The sequence below is a fragment of the Rhinatrema bivittatum genome, chromosome 4 (genome assembly GCF_901001135.1).
Source record: "Rhinatrema bivittatum chromosome 4, aRhiBiv1.1, whole genome shotgun sequence".
NCBI classification, from domain to species: domain Eukaryota; kingdom Metazoa; phylum Chordata; class Amphibia; order Gymnophiona; family Rhinatrematidae; genus Rhinatrema; species Rhinatrema bivittatum.
In genome coordinates this window covers 276,004,834-276,017,407 of record NC_042618.1, presented here as the reverse complement: position 1 = coordinate 276,017,407, position 12,574 = coordinate 276,004,834, and the positions used below count along the sequence as shown (strand labels likewise).

Here is a 12,574-nt window from a genome sequence, read left to right as displayed (position 1 = left end):
TAACAAATGGTCCTTAATGTGCTCCTTAATATTGGTAATGAACACAGATATTCTAATATGTTGTACCCTGCTTTGGATGAACGTCTTATTGAAAAGGCAGGTATGACATCCAAATAATAAATACATAAATAATTATATATTATGCTTAATGCATCATTCTCTCTCTCTCTATCTATATATATATAATGTTACTTTTAAATAAAGATAAATAGTATTAGTTATTTAATCTAGCTCCTTTCTCCAGTCCTTCCTGGTGGGGGGGGGGCATTTCTAGGGTGGTTGAGTCTTGACTCACTCACTATACCCCAGGGGTTCATTCTGAACAGTGGAAAAGCTTCTGATTCAGGGCTTTTAGATGAGATAAGATTTTAAGTGATGTTTCAAAAACAAAACTTTACCTACAAGTCAATGACTTCATTGTTAATGATCTGACACATTACATATTTTCTCAGTGATGAATCCATGGTAATAAACATACAAATCACAAGCAAAATCCCTGTGTTAAAATGTTTTCTTTAGATTCTCTTAATAAATTGCCGTGTGGGTTTCCTGACTCATGGGACACCCCTAGTACTTGAAATTCAATGCTCTATGACACTCATTTCCTCTCTAATACTTGCCATACCAGATGCTGTACTACCTTGATTTCTTTCTCTCATACTATACTGAATGGGCTCTTCTCAAACGTTTGTCATGAGTGGCAGAGGAACTGTTGTATGAGCAAATCCCAGAATGCAGTTGCAAGCTCACATTTCCGTAACTGGCAAACTTCCAAACACAGAAAAAAACTCCAACAGGACTCTCTCCCAAAAGGGAGTCGAAGCTCTAAGGGAAAAGGCTATCTTCCAATGGTTGGAAAATCTTTTTTTCCTCAACCAAATCCCAGATCTTAGGACCAAAGACTCCTAAATTATAGGGTGGAAAGTTGTAGGAGGCCAATGCAATATTAAATGCAGAAAGTGTTGTGTCCATCGGGTACCGACGCCCTCTCTCCGCCCTCCTTACCTCTTTGGCGCCTCCCTCTTCATCCATGGGAAGATTGGCTGCCTCGGCGTTCTTTTGCCGAAGTCCTCCGGCGTCCCCGGACCGGCTGGACACTGCAAGCAAACCGTCATGTTTTCTGGAGGCCTAGGGGCACACGCGCGGCGTGGCCCCGACTGAAGTACCGGCGATGGTGTGAACCTCGGGGGCGTCTTACGAAGATGACGTCACCCGCGACGGATATATAAGGTCTTAGATTTTGCTAACACATCGAGTTAGCAAGGGTTTTGCTACCTAAGCTACTCTGCCTCCTCGGACTTACTTTGGGTACCCACTCCTTAGGGGCATCGCTCTCTTCTTTGTTTTTCAGGTGACAGTCTGGAACCAGTACTCGCTCCTCGAGGGCCCTCGTTCCCAGACTTACTCACTACTCTCTTCTGCCTGGAAGTCATCACTGCCAACTACATCAGTGAGTTACCATCTCTCTCTCAGAGCTTTCCCTGGAAACAGGTACTCGCTCCTCGAGGGCCTAAACATTCCAGCTTCTGGGCTTCTAACATATAGATTTATTGCTTTTCTAATTGCTCATTTTAGTTTGGCCCACTGTTGTTCCACCTCTCCCATTTTCTCCCAGTCTTCTAGTTGTACCTCCAGGTAGTCCCCATTTTGACAAAGTCCGTATTTTTGAAATGCAAAACTCAGGTCTTTAAGTGACTTCTTCGTATCTTCTTTGTGATATCAAACCATTCCATTTGATGCAGGGGCAGCTCAAGGCAATCTGCTGCCTGAAGCAAGGGATGAGATGGCATCCCCTGCCCTGCCCCAACCCCTCACCCCCTGCCACTGCCCCACCCTCTTCCCCCTTTCATCCCCACCCTGCCCCCTTCATGCTCCATCCCCCTACACATACACTGTCACATATACATACTCTTATACACACCAACAACCTCTCTCACAGACACTGACATACTCTCAGGTTCTAAGACCCTCTCTCCACCCCAACCACCCACACACAAGATCTTACTCCCCAAGATTCTCATACACACACATGGTCTCACTCTCACTGGCACCCTCACATACACACACACTCTGGCAAGCTCCCATTTATTCTCACACTGCTCCCTCTCACCCTCCAGGCATGCACACATTCATTCTCACACAGGTTCTCACCCCCTCCAACACACACACATGCAGTCACCCATCGACCAAGGCAGGCAGTCACCCACCTGCGCACACACAGGCATACATATATGCACAAACAAAGGCAGTCACCTAGAACTTTTTTCAACCAGTATGTCCTCTTCCTCTCTTAGATCACCAGTCTCGTGGCAGCAGGAGATGATGAGTTGCATTTCTCCCAACATCTCCTGCTGCCGCAGGGCTAGTTTTGCAGCAGCAGAAGATGATGAGTCGCATTTCTCCCATCATCTCCTGCTGCTGCAAGGCCAGTCTCACGGCAGCAGAAGATGATGTCAGGAGAAATGTGAATCTTGCTTCCTGGTGTTCCTTCTGAGCAGTTCAAGCAGGGGTTTGGTTTATCCCTGCCCAATATGTTTGACTTTGGACATAGGATGAAGCGGCAGCCGTGGAAGAGGTGTTTTGGAGGGGCACTATTTGCTGCTCCAAAATTCTGCCGCCGCCTCATCCTGCCTTTTGATAGAACTACCCCTGGTTTGATGATCACTGGTGCTGAGGTGGGCACCCACCCGGACATTAGAGACATTATCCCCCTTAGTGAGCACTAGGTCGAGTATAATTCCCTCCCTCATGGGTTCCATTACCATTTGTCTGAAGACAGCCCCTTGCAAGAAATCCTCTATCTCTCTACTTCTAGTAGATTCTGCAGAAGGGATTTTCCAGTCTATGTCTGCAGATTATTTATTTATTTATTTGTTTTTCTAAACTGACATTCTATTCAAAATTTCACATCAGTTTACTCATAACATAATTGTCTCCAAGTAAACTACGAAGACAGAATACAGTAAAACAGTTAAACATACTAAATAAAATTAAACAATATAAAATTAAAATCAATAGTAAATAAAAAAAAAAACCTATATAAACAAGAGAACCAATTGTTCAATAACATTCTATGTACCTAAAGAAAAAAGGAAATTGTAGAATGGTGATGTTAAAAAATTAAATTTGTAAGGGGAAAGCTTTCAAAAAAAGCCACGTTTTAAGGCTTTTTCTGAAGGAAGATGTAGAGGGGTCAGTTCTCAGTGAAGAAGGTAGGGAGTTCCATATATGAGGACCAAATATAGAAGCAGCTCGAATTTTAGTGCATGCTCGGCAAACTTCTTTGTTGGAAGGAACTGATAGTAAGCCCGTGTCTGATGAACGGAGATTTCTAGTAGATATACATTGATAAAGGGGTTTTTGTAGCCAAGTGGAGTAATCATTATATAATGCTTTATGGATAAGCATAAAAATCTTGTATTGTGACCTGAAAGAAATGGGAAGCCAATGTAACTAAGAACTGGTGTAATATGATCAAATTTTCTACAATTTGTTAAAGATCTTGCAGCAGCGTTTTGGAGCAGCTGAAGTGGTTTAATGGTGGCTGCAGGTAAGCTTATTAAAAGGGAGTTGCAATTGTCTAATTTAGAAAAAAGTAGGGATTGCAAAACTGTTCTATAGTCTGGGGGGTGAAGTAAAGGTTTTAGTTTTCTAAGAATTTGAAGTTTATAAAAGCCTTCTTTAATTAAAATGTTAATATGAATTTTAACGTTCAAATCCTTATCTATGGTGATTCCAAGGTCCCGGACTGATGTACATATTTTATATTTGAGCATTACTGTGGAATCTATAGTAGGCAATGATAACTTGTTAGAAAGAAGAAGAAATTCTGTTTTATTCTGATTAAGGGACAGCGCCATTTGAGATATGATGTTGTTTATATCAGAAAGATATAGTTCCCATTGAGTAAATGTATTATTGATGTTGTCTTTAATTGGAAGTAATATCTGATCATCTGCATAAAGGAAGTATGAAAGGCCTATTTTATTCAGATAATGGCATAAAGGGAGCATGTAAATGTTGAAGAGAGTAGGTGAGAGAGAAGAGCCTTGAGGGACTCCTTGTGGAAGGGGTATAAGGTCAGATGTTTTGTTTTTATATGTTACACTGAAGGATTGATTAGAAAGGAATGAATGAAACCATTGAAGGATATTACCATTGATTCCAATTTCTTTTAGTCTATGGAGAAGTATCTTGTGATTGACTGAGTCGAACGCAGCAGAGATGTCAAGAAGAATTAAGATGAAAGAGGTTCCTTTGTTGAATCCTCGATGAATTGTATCAAAGTAATTAGTAAAGATTCAGTGCTGTGGCCCTTCTTAAAACCATGTTGAGTAGGAAGAAGAATGCTATGGCTCTCTAAGAATTCCGAAAGTTGTAAATTAACTGTTTTTTCTATGATTCTTGTAAGGAAATGTAGGTTGGAGATGGGCCGGTAATTAGATATTATTGATGGATCTAGATGAGGCTTTTTTAGTATTGGTTTAACTACAGCACATTTAAGGGAATTTGGAAGGAGACCTTGTTCGAGAGATAGGTTAACAATATTTGTGATGGGTTTAGCTAAACAATTTGGAATTAGTGTCATGGTCCCTGCCCGCGGGTCCCCCCGCGAGCAGGCACTGCTCACCTCTCTTCACTCAACAAGGCATGGACACCGCCAACGTTGGGCCTTCCCGTGCGGCTGGAGCCGCGGTCTCACTTTACTCATGCGGCCCGGAGGCCGCCCATCAAGCCTCTTCTTCACTGCGGTGAGCCGCGGACTTCTGCCTCCCTTCGCGGCTGGAAGTCGCCGCCGATACCGAAATCATCTTCGCGGCTGGAGGCCACATCCCCGGGCTGGATTGGCATCTGGAGCCGCCCCCGGGGTCCCTTGCAGTGGCTGGAGCCGCCTCCATCTTCGGGGCCTGCCTTCAGGCCCTGCCCTGCTGCCTCTTACGCCGACATCTGTGCAGGCCACTGTCCGCGGTCCTGCACAAGCTCCTGCTGCTTCCTAGGTGCATGGCCGTGCCTCTCTGCTGAATTTAAAGGGCCAGCCACAGGAAGTGTTGCTGGCCCCACCTTTGATTGGACTTCCTGCTCCAGCCCTATTTAAGGGCTGCTCTGTCACTTCAGTCTTCGCCTTGCATCAGAGTTACTTCACTCTGGAGGCTCCTGCCTGCCAGAGCTCCATCAGGTCTTCTTCGTGGAGCTCCTCTTCGTTTCGTCTCATCATGTCATGTCATGTCAAGTCAAGTCTTCATGCCTGAGGTCCTCATCCAGGTGTCCTAGTGTCTCGTCTTGATCCTCCGCTTCCTGATATTCCAGGTTCCTTGGTGTCCTGCCCTTCTTGGTGTTCGCTTCAGTGCTCCTGAGCCTTCTGGTACCTGTCAGGCCGTGCTCTCTCGGATAACGTCTTTCCCAAGCGTGGAGTTGCCTACAGGTGGAATTCGTTCCTGTGCTCCTGACCCGTCATGTCCTGCCAGCCTTTGTGGTGCTTCGGGCGACATCTGGCTTTGTCGTCGGAGTCCCACCTCGACTGGATTCTTCCCTGCACTTGTCCCATTCTCAGCGTGGTCCGTGACCAGCCTCCTCGGGCTGTGTAGGGCGCGCAGTGGGACAGGGTGGTCCGCGACAAGTCCCGTGGGTGCACTGTGTAGGGTGCCCTGAGAGACAGTGCCAATGTTCACCCTCCCAGCTCTCGTCTCATCTGGACTTCGTCAAGTTCCTCGTCTCGTCCTGGATGCCGTTTCATTCGTCTTGGTGTCGTGTCTTCGCTTCAACATCTTGTTCCTGATGTTGTCACATCGACCTTGGTCCGGGATGCCATCGCATCAACCATTGGTCCGTGATGTCTTTGCATCAGCCTTGGTGTCATATCCTCAACTACCTTGATGTCATGTCTCGTTCCAGCCCTCGTCTCTGTTGCCGTCTGCATCAGCCTTGGTGTAATGTCTTTGTCTGCGATGCCGTAGCATCGACCTTGGTATCATGACTTCATGTCAAGGCCAATCTGCCCTCATCCTCAGGCCAGACCTGCTGCCCCATGCCGATCTAAGCGGCAGGTCCGAAAGGGCTCGGAATGGTCGGAGGACCATTCACATTCCAACATCATCATGTTGTTGTCCTTGGGAGCTTGCAGGCCTGGCAGAGGGTAAGACCATCAGCCATGCTGGAACACGCCGTCAACCCTCGGTTCGGTCCTGGATCAGTCTGGGGTCAGGCTGAGGCCCAGAGGCACACTAAACACCCCATCTCAACAATTAGCTTAAGGATTTTTATTGGAATGGGATCAAGTGGATGAGCAGCTGGGTTGATTTTCTGGATGATGGATTCAATCTCAGAGGAAGCGATGGTCTCACATTGTGACCAAATAGGAGTAATAGAGGATGTAGGTGTCAAAAAATCAGAATTGGAAGGTAAGTTTATTGGGGCAAGTTTCAATATTTTGTCTTTAAAATAAATGAGCAAATTCATGATTGGATATTGATGGTAAATCTTTTTGTGAATCATAATTAATAGGATGAATCAGTTGAGAAACATAATAAAAAAGTACTTTCGGATTATATTGATAGTCATGAATTCTTTTGAGTAGTAATTTCGTTTGGCTGTGTTGATGTCAGTAGAATAAATGTATAGTAATGTTTTATACCGATCATGTAGTTAATTTGTAGGATTTTCAGCTTGTCTTAATAGACATTTTGTATTTTTTAGATCTAAATTATACCACAGTATTTTGTGTTTTACAGAGGTTTTTATCTCTTTTTTGATGGTTGGGCAAAGAATTTTAGCAGTTTCTGTATTTATTGAAAACCAAGAGTTCACTGCAGATAATGTGTTTGAAGTATCCAATTGCTTTAGGGCCTCCAGAAGGGTTTTTTCCAGGATATCGCTAGGGCATGATTTGATGAATTCAATGAGTTTTACATTATTGTGGGAGTGGATACATGAGCAGTCAACTTGGAATTTAGTCCCATCTTTCCCACCTTTTGGATGTCTTCGACAAGATCTCTGTCTAGTTCTTCCATTTGAGTTGGAGGCCTGTAAACCACACCAGTAAAAATGGATGCACCATCATCTTTTTTAGGATGGCCCATAATGCTTCTTCTCTTCCCTACATTCCTTGCAATAGCTTGGATATTGTTTTTGACATAAAGAATTACTCCTCCCCCTTTTCTGTCCTTCCTTAACAAGTTATAGCCCAGTATGACTGTATCCCAATCATGATTCTATGAACCATGTCGCCGTAACAGCAACAATGTCCAAGTCCGCCTCTACCATTAGAGCCTGCAGGTCTGGGATTTTATTGCCCAAACTATGAGCATTTGTAGTCATAGCTACAATTTTTCTGCCTTGATTTGTTGCACTTTCTAGGCACCTTTTCTGCTTTTTTGAGCTGATTGATTTTTGTTATTTTCTCCTCCCACATCCTGTATTGCTTGGAAGTGACATGTCAATCTCATTGGCCATCTCCTGCCTCCCCCATTCTTTAGTTTAAATGTCTGATAATATATGATCTGAATTTCTCACTTAGCATCCTCCTTCCTGCTACAGACAAATGTAGGACATCCTTAACATATAGCCTTTTACTGCTCCATACATGACCCCAGCCTCCAATGTATCCAAAATCATTGTCTGTAGATCGGTTTTGAGCCAGGAATTGAAATTATTTATATGGAATAGCTTCTTATTTCCCTTTCCATGAACAGGTAATACTTACAAAAAGGCAATAGACTTTGCAGTGTCTCTTATCATCTTGCCTAGATTTTGGAACTCTTTTTGTACTTCATTGATACCATTTCTATTGAGGTCATTGGTCCCCAGATGGATGATAACACTGATATCAAAAGTTCTTACTTTCATGTACAATGTTTTGGACTATCTGGTTTGCATTTCTAGTAGCTGAGGATCCTGGAATGCATTTAACTTTTCTGTCACATCAAAAAGTGCTCCCAAATTGGTTCCTCTGATGATCAAGTCTCCCAGCAGAAGCAGCTTTCTTTTATGATGTTTGTTTGTCAGTTTCCCAGACCGTCAAAGTAAGGGCCCTTGTTGGTTACTGTTTAAGTCCAATTCCCCGTTACCTCTTGCCATTGAAGCAGAGAGCAATGTTGGAGTTGCATCAGAAGTATCAGGCTTACTGGTTAAGGATAGTAACCGCTGCATCAGCAAGTCACCCCCATGCTTACTGGAGCAACTGAGTGCAAGTACTAATTTCCTCACTGGTTTATAGAAGCTTTATACAGGAAGCCCTTGTTCTAAGCGATGATCTTATTCAGTTTTTTTTCATGCAAGCCTTAGAAACTTTGTTCTTTAGTAGATGGGGTTCATGATTGGAGGGGAGAAGTAGTTTATGGTGGAGTTGAGTTTGGGGCTGGTTTTCAGGGAGGGAGAGGGTTGAGGGTGGGGTTCAATGGTATACTAAGGTTGAATGATATCAGAATTTTTAGAGGAAAAGCAGCAAGTGTAAAAGTTGATGTTTGGTACAATCTTCTATTTTGTATTTGTTTATCCTGTTTAACCAGGTCTCAAGAGATAAAGATACATCTTGGTCAGTATGCGTTCTTAATTTCACATTTGTTATTGAGAATGATGGATATGGTTAGTGGTATTAAATGCATATCCCTCAATGTGACAGAAATCACTTTCCCCAATTAAGAAGAAGCGTATCCTACAACTAGCACGTCACAACAAAGTACAAATACTGTTTTTGCAAGAACTGCACTTAACCATCAAGTGACATGATGAAATTGAGAGGGGGTTGGGTTGGGTAGGGAATATATACTATTCTTCATATAACTTGAGGAGCCGAGGGGTATGTAGATTGGTAGACAAATCTCTGCCACTAAGGGCCAGATTTTAAATCGTATGCGCGGGTGTAGATTTGTTCGCTCAACCCGGCGCAAACAAATCTACGCCTGCTTTTATAACATGCGCGCGCTGAGGTTTGCGCTCTTGCTGGTGCTTCAATCAGAGCGCGCGTGCCCTATGTCTTCAGGCAACATGGCAGATCTGCAACGTCGAGCCGGTCCAGGGACGCTGGATGGAGACGGCATGGAGACGGCATGGAGACGCCGCAGCAGCCAGCCGTCCATCAGACCCAGAGGGAGTCGCCACAGAAGTAAAGAGGGCGGAGTGAGGACATCGAACAGCGACGGTCGCAACACACACATATGCTCTCTCCTCCATATGCTTTCACATACACATACACTTGCTCTCTCTCACACACACATTCTCTCTCAAATACAAATGCTCTCTCTCCCCCACAGGCTCTCACCCCATACACTCGCTCTTCCTCACATGCTCTCCCTCACAAACACATACTCTTTTTTCCCCCACATGCTCTCTCTCCCCATATACTCTCATATACCCATGCACTCACACATGCTCACAGCATATATATTTTTTACTCTCCATCCTAGGTGTAGGCAGCAGCAGCAGCTTCTTCTTGGACTTCCATGGCATCAGGAGGCCTCCACTGTCTTCCTCATTCAGTGGAGATGCTGCCTCTTTTCTGCAGCGCACCCATCCGATCCTGCCTTTCTCCTGCCATGCAGCCTGGCTGATTAGTGCCTCTCTCCTGCTGCATGGCCCAGCCGATCGCTGCCTCTCTCCTTCTGCGCAGCCCGGTCGATTGCTGCCTCTCTTCAGCCGCACAGCCCGACCAATCCTGCCTCTCTCCTACCGTGCGGCTGGCCGATGCTGCAATTGACCCTCCCAGTCTTTTCATCTGGCCACTCCTTCCAGCTACAACGATTGGGCATCCTTCTTCCTGCCCATGTGGGCCCACAACACATTTCCTCTTCCGGTCCTCAAGAGCAAGAAGACGGAGGTCTAATTGCCTAGGCCAGTGGTTCTCAACCTTTTTCTCTATTAAGACACACCTAATAGATGGTCCTCACATGCGAGATACACTGAACACATGACAGTCATTCATAAATGAATTCTTTGCTTCCGTATTTACTAATGAGGATGTTGGGGAGATACCAGTTCTGGAGATGGTTTTCAGGGTTGATGAGTCAGACGAGCTGAACAAAATCACTGTGAACCTGGAAGATGTAGTAGGCCAGATTGACTAACTAAAGAGTAGCAAATCACCTGGACCTGATGGTATGCATCCTAGGGTACTGAAGGAACTAAAAAATGAAATTTCTGATCTATTAGTTAAAATTTGTAACCTATCATTAAAATCATCCATTGTACCTGAAGACTGGAGGGTGGCCAATGTAACCCCAATATTTAAAAAAGGCTCCAGTGGCGATCCAGGTAACTATAGACCAGTGAGCCTGACGTCAGTGCCAGGAAAAATAGTGGAAACTATTCTTAAGATCAAAATTCAAGAGTATATAGAAAGACATGGTTTAATGGAACACAGTCAACATGGATTTACCCAAGGGAAGTCTTGCCTAACAAATCTGCTTCATTTTTTTGAAGGGGTTAATAAACATGTGGATAAAGGTAAACCGGTAGATGTAGTGTATTTGGATTTTCAGAAGGCGTTTGACAAAGTCCCTCATGAGAGGCTTCTAAGAAAACTAAACAGCCATGGGATAGGAGGTGATGTCCTTTCATGGATTACAAACTGGTTAAAAGACAGGAAACAGAGAGTAGGATTAAATGGTCAATTTTCTCAGTGGAAAAGGGTAAACAGTGGAGTGCCTCAGGGATCTGTACTTGGACCGGTGCTTTTCAATATATATATATATATATATATATATATATATATATATATATATAAATGATCTGGAAAGGAATACGACGAGTGAGGTTATCAAATTTGCAGATGATACAAAATTATTCAGAGTAGTTAAATCACAAGCGGTTGTGATACATTACAGGAGGACCTTGCAAGACTGGAAGATTGGGCATCCAAATGGCAGTTTAATTTTAATGTAGACAAGTGCAAGGTGTTACATATAGGGAAAAATAACCCTTGCGTATTTACACAATGTTAGGTTCCATATTAGGAGCTACCACCCAGGAAAAAGATCTAGGCAACATCGTGGATAATAATTTAAAATCGTCAGCTCAGTGTGCTGCAGCAGTCAAAAAAGCAAACAGAATGTTAGGAATTATTAGGAAGGGAATGGTTAATAAAATGGAAAATGTCATAATGCCTCTATATCACTCCATGGTGAGACCGCACCTTGAATACTGTGTACAATTCTGGTCGCCACATCTCAATAAAGATATAGTTGCAATGGAGAAGGTGCAAAGAAGTACAGAGAAGGGCAACCAAAATGATAAAGGGAATGGAACAGCACCCCTATGAGGAAAGGCTGAAGAGGTTAGGGCTGTTCAGCTTGGAGAAGATACGGCTGAGGGGGGATATGATAGAGGTCTTTAAGATCATGAGAGGTCTTGAACGAGTAGATATGAATCGGTTATTTACACTTTTGAATAATAGAAGGACTAGGGGGCATTCCATGAAGTTAGCAAGTAGCACATTTAAGACTAATCGGAAAAAATTCTTTTTCACTCAACACACAATAAAGCTCTGGAATTTGTTGCCAGAGGATGTGGTTAGTGCAGTTAGTGTAGCTGGGTTCAAAAAAGGTTTGGATAAGTTCTTGGAGGAGAAGTCCATTAACGGCTATTAATCATTTTTACTTAGGGAACAGCCACTGCTATTAATTGCATCAGTAGCATGGGATCTTCTTAGTGTTTGGGTAGTTGCCAGGTTCTTGTGGCCTGGTTTGGCCTCTGTTGGAAACAGGATTCTGGGCTTCATGGACCCTTGGTCTGACCCAGCATGGCAAGTTCTTATGTTCTTAACCATTAAGCCTTATGCTCACCTTTGATGCAACTCCAACATTACTCTCTGCATCAATGGCAGGGGGTGGCAGGAAATTTGAATCAAACAGTTACCAACAAGGGCCCTGAACTTGGTGGTCGGTGAAACAGCTAAGTATGGGAAAAATTAGGGATGTGAATCGTGTCCTCGATCGTCTTAACGATCGATTTCGGCTGGGAGGGGGAGGGAATCGTATTGTTGCCGTTTGGGGGGGTAAAATATCGTGAAAAATCGTTAAAAATCGTGAAAAATCGAAAAATCGAAAAACCGGCACATTAAAACCCCCTAAAACCCACCCCCGACCCTTTAAATTAAATCCCCCACCCTCCCGAACCCCCCCCAAATAACTTAAATAACCTGCGGGTCCAGCGGCGGTCCGGAACGGCAGCGGTCCGGAACGGGCTCCTGCTCTGAATCTTGTCGTCTTCAGCCGGCGCCATTTTCCAAAATGGCGCCGAAAAATGGCGGCGGCCATAGATGAAAAAGATTGGACGGCAGGAGGTCCTTCCGGACCCCCGCTGGACTTTTGGCAAGTCTCGTGGGGGTCAGGAGGCCCCCCACAAGCTGGCCAAAAGTTCCTGGAGGTCCAGCGGGGGTCAGGGAGCGATTTCCCGCCGCGAATCGTTTTCGTACGGAAAATGGCGCCGGCAGGAGATCGACTGCAGGAGGTCGTTCAGCGAGGCGCCGGAACCCTCGCTGAACGACCTCCTGCAGTCGATCTCCTGCCGGCGCCATTTTCCGTACGAAAACGATTCGCGGCGGGAAATCGCTCCCTGACCCCCGCTGGACCTCCAGGAACTT

General features: G+C 44.5%; 1 protein-coding gene across 1 annotated transcript in view; it reads right to left on the bottom strand.

Moving 5' to 3' along the window:
- The window catches only part of SCUBE1 (signal peptide, CUB domain and EGF like domain containing 1), a 1,434,630-nt gene that overhangs the window by 988,092 nt on the left and 433,964 nt on the right, over positions 1 to 12,574 (bottom strand). The gene's annotated exons all lie outside the window — the stretch shown is intronic.